The 12633-nt window shown below is 39.3% G+C and overlaps 1 protein-coding gene across 1 annotated transcript in view; it reads right to left on the reverse strand.

Annotated features, from left to right (window-relative positions):
* The window catches only part of LOC123316034, a 72076-nt gene that overhangs the window by 1984 nt on the left and 57459 nt on the right, over nt 1-12633 (reverse strand). The gene's annotated exons all lie outside the window — the stretch shown is intronic.

A 12633-nucleotide genomic window follows, 5' to 3' on the forward strand; every position in this document is an offset into this window, starting at 1 on the left:
TACCATAACACTACCCCCTCGGAATGGATGGACTTCTTGGACATATCGACGATTACGGGGTATGCGTGGGATTGTCCATACCCTCATTCTTCGAGAATCTGAAAATCGTCCATATCTGGTTTCATCAGTGAAAAGGACACTACGCCATTGATCGTTCCAATTGATATGTTGCCTTACCCATTCCAGTCTTTGACGCTTATGGTCACGTATTTATGGAACTCCTCTTGATGGACGTCTAGAACCTAGATTCACCTCTCTCAAACGTCGTCTGACGGTTTCGATGGAAACTTGGACCCCATCTGCATTTTGAAGAGTATTCCGTAGCATTCTACACGTAGATGTAGGGTTTCTTCTCGCCGAAACGGTGATGAAATCCTGAGCAGGTGTAGCCTGTAGTCAAGCCTTGGGCTTTCCAACACGGAACCTGTCTCCCTGAACCTATTCCAAAGTCGAGATATCAACTTTGGCTGACTTGGAGCCTTTCCGCTACAACAACCTGAGTTAGGCCACCCTGCAACATTCCGATAGCCCTATTAGCTCCAGCGTTTGTTAATTTACGTCTTGGCATTTTCAGAAAACTCGTTTCAAATCTAAGCAGTTGAGGAACTGACTTCATTTCAAAATAAGAACATTCATGAAGCATATGCGAAGAACCAAACTTCAGAAAAAAGGCGACCAGATTGACGAAATGTCTCATACTGATTTTTATTGGATCGATTCAAGTTGTTATTGAGTTTTAAATGATTTTACAGCGATTTTCTCGAAGATTACATATCCCTAACTCTTGTGGTACTCGATTGTGTCAAAATTGATTGGCTAGCATGCCGCCTTTGGCGGAATTCAAATGTACCTTTCTGCACGTCACTCACAACCCCCTGTCGTGAATTCCAATAACAAAAAGCAGCCGTCAAGACTACCAGAAAAGTCATCTATCCAATTTCGTGATGGATGTGCCCGATACCTTTTAGTTCATTCCGAAACAACGCAACGAAAAAAAAAACGCATTTTCGCCAGGAGCTTCTGTCGCAGTTTGATAAATGGGGCAGTTCAATTACCATTAGAGAAAATAAAAGTGCCTCGTGTTGAATCTGGAAATTGCAATTTTCGATATTGGCGAAACTTCTGGGTCGTTTGCATTCATCGGTTCTTTGGAGGGGAGAATTTTAGGGCTACAACAAAAGTACCCCGGTTTTTCAGGTTGCGGTCGAGATTCACAAGGCAAAAGGCATTAGTTTTAATACGGTTTATCGTTAGTTTCACGAGGCCTTGCCAGAAATACCATTATATTAGGTTTCGAAGGTATTTCGACGTTTAATGATAGAAAATGGAGGGTGGGTGCACAATTTTCACATAAAACACGCCATATTTCATTTCGAGCACGACAAATATTCAAACCCATTCGAATTTTCAAAATATATCTACTTCCTGTGCAGAAAATCGTTTTCCTCCTTATCCAGTGCTTCCACCTGGCCAACTAACGTCTTATTTTATTCATAAGTTGAATAACTGAATGTTTCCGAGCAACAGTCCTTCAGAAATCAAGTATCCGTGCCTCTTATTACCTATTGAGGGGTTTCCACCCTCACTTGAAGCTTTGTTTCCATGATTTATTCATGGGAAATGCCTGGAATAGATGTGTCACGGCTGAAGACTGGAATTGAGTTGTGGATTTTTCATTATGCTCGAGTGTCAGGACCATGAGTGCTCAGGAATTCATGAATCGATCTATTTCAGTGAGTTCCTCGTGGAATGACTCTTTTTTACGCTTTCATACATCAACATAATTTGGTAGATTTTTCTCAGAGTTAACGATACTATTGATTGTTGTAAATTTTGCATCGGAGCTTAGATTTCTGATTATTGGGGGTCTCTATAACCCCATAAGTTTTGTTTCATCTTCGGTCAGCCTGTATATGGATTCTAAATGAGACATGTCCCATAATAAATTAAAGGTAAAGATAAAATAACCAACAGTTATGACATTCCATTTCACATCCTAAGCTTCAATGAAATTCGGGTCAACAATCCAGACAGTCATATTTCACTTGTTCAGCAACATATTCAAGATCTGAAATGGTGAATTTACCATATGGTCTTCGAAGATTTCGTTTCTAACGATGTGCAATATCTGTTACCCAAGAAATGGACGTATATGTTTCCAGTTGAGCTGAAGAAATATTTTTATGGGACCACCTAGCACACGTTTAGATCGTGACGAAAACGAATTATCTTTATAATATTAAAAAATGCAATAAACTTTAAAATTTCATAGAAACCTTCTCATTTTTGTGACATCTATTACTCAGGAGATAAAACCAAGTCAAATTGAGATTGATTGATTGAAAGCATATCAAAAAATGAAAAGATTCATTCTAGAAATCAGATATTTCATCATACAGCACTTCGAGCAAATTTGAAACCTGGAAAATTTCTTGAACACATCCCCTACCATCGAACAATATCCCATTGTCCAGTGCGCTTTATAGCATAGAAACCGACGTGGAAATCTGTTGAGATTACCGAATCGAATTGCTGAAATTGATTATCGAAATTCTATAATCCTTCGCCCCGTGTACCAAAACAGATTTTGGGCGATAGTAACTGTAGTTAAAAGGGCTGGATACTGGGGGAAACGCGGTTTAATGGAAAATTCATTGGGATTAATCGTTCGCAAAATTATTCCGACCGACGTTAACATGGGCCTAAACGGTTGTTGTATTCGACATATCAGGAATGATAATCCCAGGTCGAATCATCAATAATTATCAAGCAGAGCTCGAACTATTTCGATCGACATTCGAACATGAAATGTACCTATTTCTGATTGATTATAACGTTGCCAAGACTCAAATCAGAAGTTCCTGAAAGCATTTTTACATCGAAAATCCACCAATTCAGAGAGACCCATAAATCCTTTTATGGTAAACGTGGAGGATTGATTGAAGTCCATCATTCCGCACACCAGAAACCCATAACCGTAACTCGTTCATGTTTCATGGAACAATTTGGAAGCATTCAGATCCTTCATTTGGTCGCAAAGCGTGGGCGAGGTTTGCTAACAGGGATTGCGATCCTACGTGTAAATATTTCAAACGGTGGGTTCAATGTCCAAAAGTCTAGGGATTGATTGTTCTGTTGCGTGGGAAGGGACCAGCGATGGAATCACGTAATAGAAGGCTGTGTATATTGACGATCTGCGATCATTGAAAAGATGAGATTTCGTATTTGATATATTTGAAGATGGAAAAAAAATGGGTCGACCCAAGGAAGAAGTTCGAACGAAAATCCAGTTCATATTGGATGGAATTGAATGTCCATTTCAAGTAATATCCCGCATTTCGGTCAATATTTATCGATAGATGAAATTGCCATATGGAAATGAAAATTGGCCTATCCACAGAGGTTAAATTCACAAATACATCGTCAATTACGGTTATTTCATGAAGTGGGGAAGTAATGAAAATGATCACAGTAAATAAAAGTAATGTGCAGCTGTCTATTTACCTTTCTTTCTGAATTAAACGTAGTTAATGAAAGTAATAGTTGCAATATTGAAGGTAGAAAAAAATTTAAGAAAGATTTCCGATAGTTGTTCCTAGACTAGAAGTGGTTTTACTATCAGAATTGGAACCCAAAAAATCTGATCTGTGGTGTTTTATACATGAAAAGTGTACACCTACTCTGCATCTTCTATTATCAAAGATGAAAATACGAGGATGTATTGATATCTAGTTAGCCTAGACCAGTTCCATGCATATGAGAAAAATTGCTGCAAAATGGATACCCAAATGTTCGAATGTTGACCAGGGTAGAAGCATCGCGTTCGATCTGTGCTCGATTTGAAAACGATGAAGACTTCTTAAACCGAATTGTTACTATGGATGAGACTTAAGTACATTTCTACGATCCAGAAACAAAGCAATAATAGATGGAATGACGACACTCTGGTTCTCCAAGACCTAAGAAGTTTTGTGTCCAAAAATCTGCTGGAAAAGTTCTTGCTTCAGTTTTTTGGCATTGCCATGGAGTAATCATGATTGATTTCTTGGATAAGGGAAGAACAATAACCGGAGATTACTATTCGATATTACTGACCACTCTACGGGCAAAAAAAAAAGAGAAAACACGCGGAATGCTATCCGAATAAGTTTTGTTTTTGCAGGACAACGCCCCTGCACACAAATCTCGCGTTGCCATGCAAAAAATTCATGATTTAGGGTTTGAAATACTAGAAAACCCCCCGTATTCGCCAGATTTGGCGCCATCCGACTATCATCTCTTTCCTCGACTGAAAAAAGTTTAAAAGGTCGTTAATTTTCTTCCAACGAGGAGGTAATGGAAGCTGTGGAAGTCTGGCTTACAGAGCAAGGAGAAACATTTTTTTTGAAAGGTCTAGAGACGTTGCAGGTTCGCTGTAATAAATGTATCCAATTAAGAGGAGAATATGTTGAGTAATAAAAGATTTTGATATTGAAATTTTGTGTGGTTCTATAGAAGGCTAAGAATTTATTAATTCCTGAGCACCCATGATCCTGACACTTGAGCATAATAAAAATCCACAACTCAATTCCACATCTTCAGCTGTGACACATCTATTCCAGGCATTTCCCATGAATAAATCATGGAAACAAAGCTTCGAGTGAGGGTGAAAACCCCTCAATAGGTAATAACAGGCAAGGATTCTTGATTTCTGAAGGACTGTTGCTCGGAAACATTCAGGTATTCAACTTATGAATAAAATAAGATGTTAGTTGGCCAGGTGGAAGCACTGGAGAAGAAGGAAAACAAATTTCTGAACAGGAAGTATATTTTGAAATTTCAGATGGGTTTATAATGTGGTGTGTTATCCAGAATTTTGTTCTGGCATCGCTGGAAACGTCAGGAATCTTTTTCCCCTGCACAGCATGGCATCTTCCCATATTTCTGCTTTTCATCTCGGTTTTCGCTATTATATTTCCTGCGCGGGATAAATTCTATTATCCTCCCTGATCCTTTTGTCACAGCAGCAGGAGGTATCCCTCCTTGACGTCGATGTAGTAGTAAGATTATTTTACCAGGTATTACTAGGTATGACATTGTTAGGTCAATGTTTATGATATTGGGTCTTCATTCGAACATTTCCTCCACACAAGGATGTGGAATATCGAAAAAAGGCTGTGTAATTGAGAATCTTTCAACGAAAAGTGTTTTAAGTTATATTACTTGTGATTTCAGGAGTTTAAATCAATACAAGGCGTTACATCCAAGCCTTTAGTCATCTCAGGATCAAAATATTGGCTCCATGGAGTGGTTCGACAAATCCCAAAGAGAGAATAGAACAGTTAACCTCCTCAAATTCTCTCTTCCGATTCATCCCTGCTGATATATGAAAAAACGGCATAAAAAAAGATATGACGATGAATTTCTGCTCATTTTCACGCCTCTCAGCTCATCACCCATCGCCAGATGCTCCTTTCAAGAGGCCCCGTATAATTTTCAGTCCAATTCATCCCGAATTTTCCCTTCACATGCTTCCATCCCCGTTCCAATTTGCCCTCAGTCTCGCATAAGGCGCACAGCGCCGGCCGAACAAAAGAAATTAAAACATTTTCCTGAGAAAATCTTGGAACTCGTCAAGTTTCGATAACACGTCGATTTTTTTCGAGCGAAGAGATCAGTTCGGGCGAAAACTTCAATTTCCTTAAGAGGCGAGAGACAGGAGAGGCAATTTTCTTTTTTTTCCGGGGGAGAATACTCGTCGGAGTATTGTGAATTTTTTAAAGGGAAGGGGCACTCAATTCGCCTTCTATAGTCTCTCTTAATTTGAATGCGTTCCGGAAGTTTTCTCGAGCTGTAGACATATTGATCTTTTCCTATTGAATTCGTTGATCGGTAATTTACTTGCTTCTCTTTCGGAGATGAGTATTTGAATCTCCAAAATCTCCTTTTAACTGGAATCTGTCTTTGTTTGACTCTTTGTAATTCGATAATGTAGTTTTAGTATCTAAATGTTGAAAGAATGAAATCCAATTGATAGAATAATACGAGATTAAAGCTGTTGTGATCATAGTTATCGAATTCCAATTCTGGGTAAAAAATCAGCTATGGATTAGAGGTTAGACCTCCCTAAAATCTCATAAATGCACCTTTCTTCGAGCCCCTAGGATAAGAACTGCATATTGTTTGATACTAAGGAGTAATTCCTTCTACAGATATATTATTCTAGTGCTCAAATATCATCCGATTACGGAGAATCAAGACTATGCAGAATATCCAGCCTTTTCTACGCTGAAAAGGGTCAAGGAACCAGCTGAAAGGATCCCTTCCAAGGAGCGAAGGAGCACTTCATGTAACTCCTCGTGAAAATGACTTGTTAAGTACCTTGGTCCACTTCGTTGCAACAAAGATGCCTGGAAGTTCCATTTTTCTTAAATTTACAAAGATGTAAGTGTGGGATGTAGGTTATTTTTCGTTGGACACAAAGGGAGAACGCCCATTACGTTCTTACAACTCCTTTGTCTCGATTTCATGAGCAGAATGTTGTTCTCTCGTTGCTGCCTGAATGATAAATCAAATTTTAGAGGTTTGTTTCTTTCGTGAAGAGGAGAAATGTGGAATTTCGAAATTTCTATTCTCTGGTGTGAACCTGACTGATAATTCATCACGAAATGCAATTGAATCAACGTATTTTTACGCGTCGAGTAAAATACTTCACTAACCAATCTGTGGATGATACCGACACCAGCCCTAATTCGATGGAATGGATGTTCGATGTAACGAAAATATTTGGGGCCTATTAGGTAACCAATAGATCAATACTCTTACAATTCCAACCTCGTTGTTTTGCGAAATGATACTCGTCAGGTTTGAATTATGTGCCCCATAGATAAAAATGATCAATAGAGTGAGTATATTGATTGATGAACGTACAATGCATACGTAAAAGCTGAAAACCTGGAACGCTTGCGCTATAACCAGTCAAAATTAAAAGCGATTTTCGCTTCGAGGGTGACATACTGAACCACGTTTATCGTTACGTTAAATGTCTCTGTTTTATGCCTTTGAAATTTCCTAAAAACGTCGAGTAATGGATGACAGGAGATATTGAACAGCCACCCTGTTAGTTCCTTTAAAGGCAAATCAGATATGATATCACAAGCAGTGTGATAATATTCTTCGTTTCATATCTTGCCTAGTGTTATCCTGCAGTGGTTAAATTTGATTCACATCAGTTTGTTGATTTCATTATTGACGAATCCGATTTTTCACAAACAAATAAAACCTTTACGCTACCGAATCGAGGAATGGAGGGAAATTGTTTGCACCTTCTACGAGAAAGAAGCAATTTATCTGACGAAAAATGTATGAGGTGAAATGGTGTATGAAATTGTTTCTCGCAATATCCACCTCTAACACCTCGTGAAATATGCAATATATATTCAGTTTACGAATAACTCAAATCTTCGTTTACAGTTTTATATAACTGTTGCTATATCATACGGCGGATTTTAAATTGGAAAATGGATTCCGAGTGTTCGGGTTTGTCAACAAGGAAATGGTCTATAGTTTATTTTTACGTTTTCTCATATATGGAACTTCGATGTTTCAAAATGATGCTCTTGGTTGTTTCTGGTTAGATTAAAGCAAATAGCGGAGAAATTTGTGTCATTTTTCGATGAAAAATCGTCCCCTAAATTTTATCCCAAGTATATTTTCTTCAATAATGAAGGTTGTATTTGACGCTTCGAAAACTATTGAATAAAAGTCCAAAACACTGATGTTGCATAGATAGGAATGATCCTTTCATAAACTGAACACGTTGATGCCAAATTTTCCTTCATTTCTTTCACTACTCCTTCCTCGGATTACCTTCATTCGATTTTTCTGTTTCTCCTTCACAAATTGATCCTATTTTCATGGCCTCCTGAATCCCATCAGCGAACAAAGGAAGAGTAAAACTCGTTTCTGCGAAAATTCACCATCTTAACCTACGCCCTCTAACTGGAAAGAATGTTTCGGTAGATTTTATTTATTTAAGAGGGATTTTCGGCCAGATTCCAACTTTTTCCAATAACTTCGTTTGGACACTGAGTCCCGGGAACAAATCCTGATCAAGTGGCTCGGACCACCGAGAGAAGTCTTCGGGAGTTACTTCTGTGTATTAGAGTTTCGAGAATGGACGTAAAGAGCGCAGTTTTTCATTTTGTAGAAGCTCGATTCTTCACAAGAATTCTCACGTTTTTTGAATCTTGTCTGGAAGAAGGTATTACTTTGAAAAAAGGGGATTTTAGACAAAGAATGTTAGAAACTTGTTCCCCCTCTCCTGAGGGGGAACAAGTGTGGGGATTCTAACTGTCCTGAGCTCGAGACCCACTAAAAACCGTTAACTGCTTCTTGAATATTGGTTCCGGGCATTTGCCTATAAACCGTTCATCTCTTAGTCGGTTTTCTTCTCGCACACTATCGTGCTGGGATTTATGTGTTTATCATCTATTGGATAACACTTTATTGGATTTTTCAATAAGTTTATGTTCTTATTTTAATCTCTTTTTTTTTAATTGATCTCTTGGTCTCCTTCGGTAAATTTGCATTCTCCTTTTGTCTTCCTCTGGGTAGTAGTCCACAAGTCCCCTGAGTTCTTGATTCGAATGGTTTTTCGCTGTTTCGAATAATTTCTCTGCTTCTCTGTTCATGAATTCCGTTATGGTTTCATTTTAGGTCCCTATAAATCTGTCTACTCCTGACAAACCAAGGTGCATCTATTGCACATCGTAGCAGCTTGTTTTCAGTGGCCTGAATTCTTTTGATATGGCTCTTTGCCGCGAAACCCCAGTCAACTGATCCATAAGTCAGTTGAGGCCTAGCAACGGGTTTGATTATCTTCAATTTTGTCTAGTTAGACATGTGGCTTATTCTTCGTATCAGAGGGTAGAGTCTATTCATCGCTGCTTTCGTTTTGTCGATTACTTGTTTGATATGACTTTTCCAATTAAGTCCATTGTCAAGCTTTATTCCTGAATATTTGGCCTCATTTTTCCAGTCGATTTCTTCGCCGTAAACTTCTAGATTCGTCGTGGGTCGCAGTCTTCTCTTCTGCAGTAATATTGCTTGGCTCTTTTGTCCATTGAGTTCGATTCTATCGTTTCTTGTAGAAGTCGTTCTATTACTTCTGGGTTGCGGTGTCGAGTTGCTAAGCCTGTGTCGTCAGCATATAACGTTAGCATGGTTCTTGGATTCTTCGAAATATCGTCAATGTATATGTTGTACAGAAGTAGTCCAAGTACTGACCCTTGGGATACTCCAGCCTCTATATCCTTGTTGTGGAGCATTCTCCTTCCACTTTCACATAAAATGTTGAAGATTTGGAAGATGTCGCCATTCTACTTCGATCCTTACAAGGTTTATTCCCACCCAAATATGAACTTTTGAACGGTCCCAAAATTTCTGAAGTTCCTAAGCTTTGTTGGAGCAGCATATTCGACAATATCATCCGACCTTTTCGTGCTGAAACAAAAACGGGCGTTTTATCTTCCGAACGCCCACGTCATCGTTGCGTTATACAAAACAGCGCGGACCCAAAAACGAGATATGCCTACGAATTAAAACCAGGGGCCTCGTATCTTCATCTCCGGTCGCCCAGGGCTGCTGAATTCAGGTCCGAAAACTGGGAACGTTCGCCCTGACCTCCACGCGTCCACATCCCTCGCGGAAGGACCGGAAACTTAACTTTTCCGTCCGCTATAGGGGTTGATTTACGACGAACGGTTTTCGCCGACTCGAGGACCACGATGGGGTGACTCGTTAAGGGCTCCTTTCGGTCAGATTGTGCTGATATTCCAGTCGGTTTTGGGGCGTCTCAACAGGTTGCCGATTTAGATGAAGGGGTTTTTGATAAAGGCTCCAGATATGTCAGAATGACACGAATCATGACAGTTCGAAAGGCGACATATGGAAAATAGCAATAATGGAGTGTTATTCGTAGCTAGACTAACGGCGGGTTTCATAAAACTTTTATTGCCCGATCAACGAATTGACAGCCACTCGATTTCAAAAACGAAATCACTAAAACTTTTTCATTCTTACATATATTGGAGAAGTAGTATTTGAGAATCATTGAATGGACGTATATAGATCATAATTTGATGCGAGAATGGTATTCCGAATTCTCATGACGGAATTATTGATCGAAAACAAATTGACGTTTATCCGTCAATCAAGCGTTGATTCCCCGATCGAGCTTTATGAAACTGGGGGTCAATATAACTTCTCGAGTAGCTCTCGAAACTATCATCTGAATTATTCATCAGGTGAACAACGTTTGCTAACGTACCTAGTACTGTCAATTGAGCTTGACCTTGCCACCTAATACCTAATCACCCTTCCAATCGACGTTATGGAAGGTTAGTAACCGAAACTGATAAGAAATCTTAAAAGCACTGATACGATCAGTAACTGATGCTCCTCGTCGCTGTAGATATGGATTTTCCGATCAAAATTAAGGTCCTAAACCGAATAATTTCAAGACAAGACACCCATAAAACAGCTTTATCTATGTTCGTAAACTTTACGGTCTTGTACACGTGCAGATACAACTCTGGATCACGAAAATCCGTGTTTTGTGCTAAGCTACCTTCGAATCGCAGAATGAAAAATACACTGCGCAAAAAAATTAACGCACATTATGGAAATCTCAAATTTATTCTACAACTGAAGGTGTTCTCAGTGATAATTATTTTTATCAGAATTATGCATGCATATGTTATCCACTTTCAACGGTTTTCTTCAATACAGATGTTTTTTCCCAGCAGGAATAAAAAAAGATGATATTATCAGATTTTGAATGTATTGGCTCCATTCTAAGATCAGTTGTTCTCGATCAATTCTAGTGATCAATAGTTTTTCTTTTCAAGAGGAGTGTGCTCAAGCGGTAGTTTTGAGAGATGAAGGGTGGACATACACAAGAATTGCAGAAAGGTTTGGAGTTTCTCATACAAGTGTGTCCAGAAGGTTGCAGCGATTCAGGGAGACAGGTATGAACGAGGGTATGAATGTCCGAAGACCAAGACAGGGTAGACCACGGGTAACAACTGCCGTTCAAGAACGTTACTTGAGAGTTTCTTCGTTGAGACAACGGTTTGCAACCGCTCGCCTCCTTCATATTCAGCTTGAGCAAACTCATGAGGTGCAAATTAGCACTCAGACAATAAGAAATCGCCTCAGAGAATATGATTTAAGGCCTCGTGTCGCGGCAAGAGGCCCAGCTCTTACCCCAGCCCATCGAAGGGCGCGTTTGGATTTTGCGAGAGAGCATATCCATTGGGAAGAGGCCGATTGGGAAAGAATTCTCTTCACAGATGAGTCTAGATTCTGCCTCTACCATTGTGATCGACGTTCCCTTGTATAAAGACGTCCACTTGAAAGATATGCTCAATGCAATTTCCTGAATACTACTGGTTTCGGGGGAGGATCGATTATAATATGGGATGGAATACCTTTGACTGCTCGCACAGACCTAGTTGGTCGTTGATAATGCAGCTATGAATGCTGATAAGTATGTAAGGAACATTCTTGAAGAGCATGTAGTGCCATTTGCCCCATACATTGGTGAAAATTTCATTTTTATGGACGATAATGCCAGACCCCATCGTGCGCGCATCGTTCAGGAGTACCTTGAAGAGGTTGACGTCTCTCGAATGGAATGGCCAGCAAGAAGTCCAGATCTCAATCCGATTGAGCAGTTTTGGTACAACCTCAATAGAAGACTGAGAAGTTCAGAAAATCATCCAGCTACACTTAATGACTTAGGAATCCAACTCGGAGAAATCTGGGAAGGATTAGATCAGAACATTTTAAGATCACTCATTTTGAGTATGAACCGTCGTTGCCGAGCTGTAATTAACGCAAGGGATGGAAATACCAAGTATTAAATCACTTATCAGCATTTCAGTATTTTGAAAATTGTTCATTTCTCTTCTTTCACATAAGATTCGGTGAAATCCTGAATTTTTCTTCCATTTAATGTGTCTTGTTTCGTTCAAAACCTTCCCGAGAGAACATAAAAAATAAGTTATGAAGTCAATGTAGAGTTAACTTTCATTAAAATTGAGATTTTCAGAATGTGCGTTAATTTTTTTGCGTAGTGTATTTGACAGACACCGCATATACACACTGACGAAATCCACCAGATAAAACTGCTCATAAATCGTTCGACACGGTTGAAGTTGTCAATTTCTACAAATTCAATTGGATAACTCTCGTGAATATTCATCCAAAACCCTCTCCACCGATGAAACAGATTCCTCTCTGTATGCAGCGTCTTAATTTCCTTCTGGTGTAAGTTTCCCTTTGTGCCCTGAGACTCCCGTCGGCTGAAAGACCTAGGGTTGGTCGAGAGCCTGCTTCTAACGTTTCCAGTTTCGAGCTGAATATGCCCCGAACAATTTATTGAAACTGAAGTGATCCTGGCTCACTTTCACCTTCGTTGTGCAGTTATGTTTCATTTCATAGAGTACCTACTGGCAAATCTCCGAATAAATTGAATGTGACTTTTTTTTTCCGAAGCCATATTAGGGGGAAAATACGACAGGACTTGGGGATAGAGTGAACACTGTATGTATGAATATGTCACTTGAGCATTTTGCTTCATATTTCTTC

The sequence above is a fragment of the Coccinella septempunctata genome, chromosome 6 (genome assembly GCF_907165205.1).
Source record: "Coccinella septempunctata chromosome 6, icCocSept1.1, whole genome shotgun sequence".
NCBI classification, from domain to species: Eukaryota; Metazoa; Arthropoda; class Insecta; order Coleoptera; family Coccinellidae; genus Coccinella; species Coccinella septempunctata.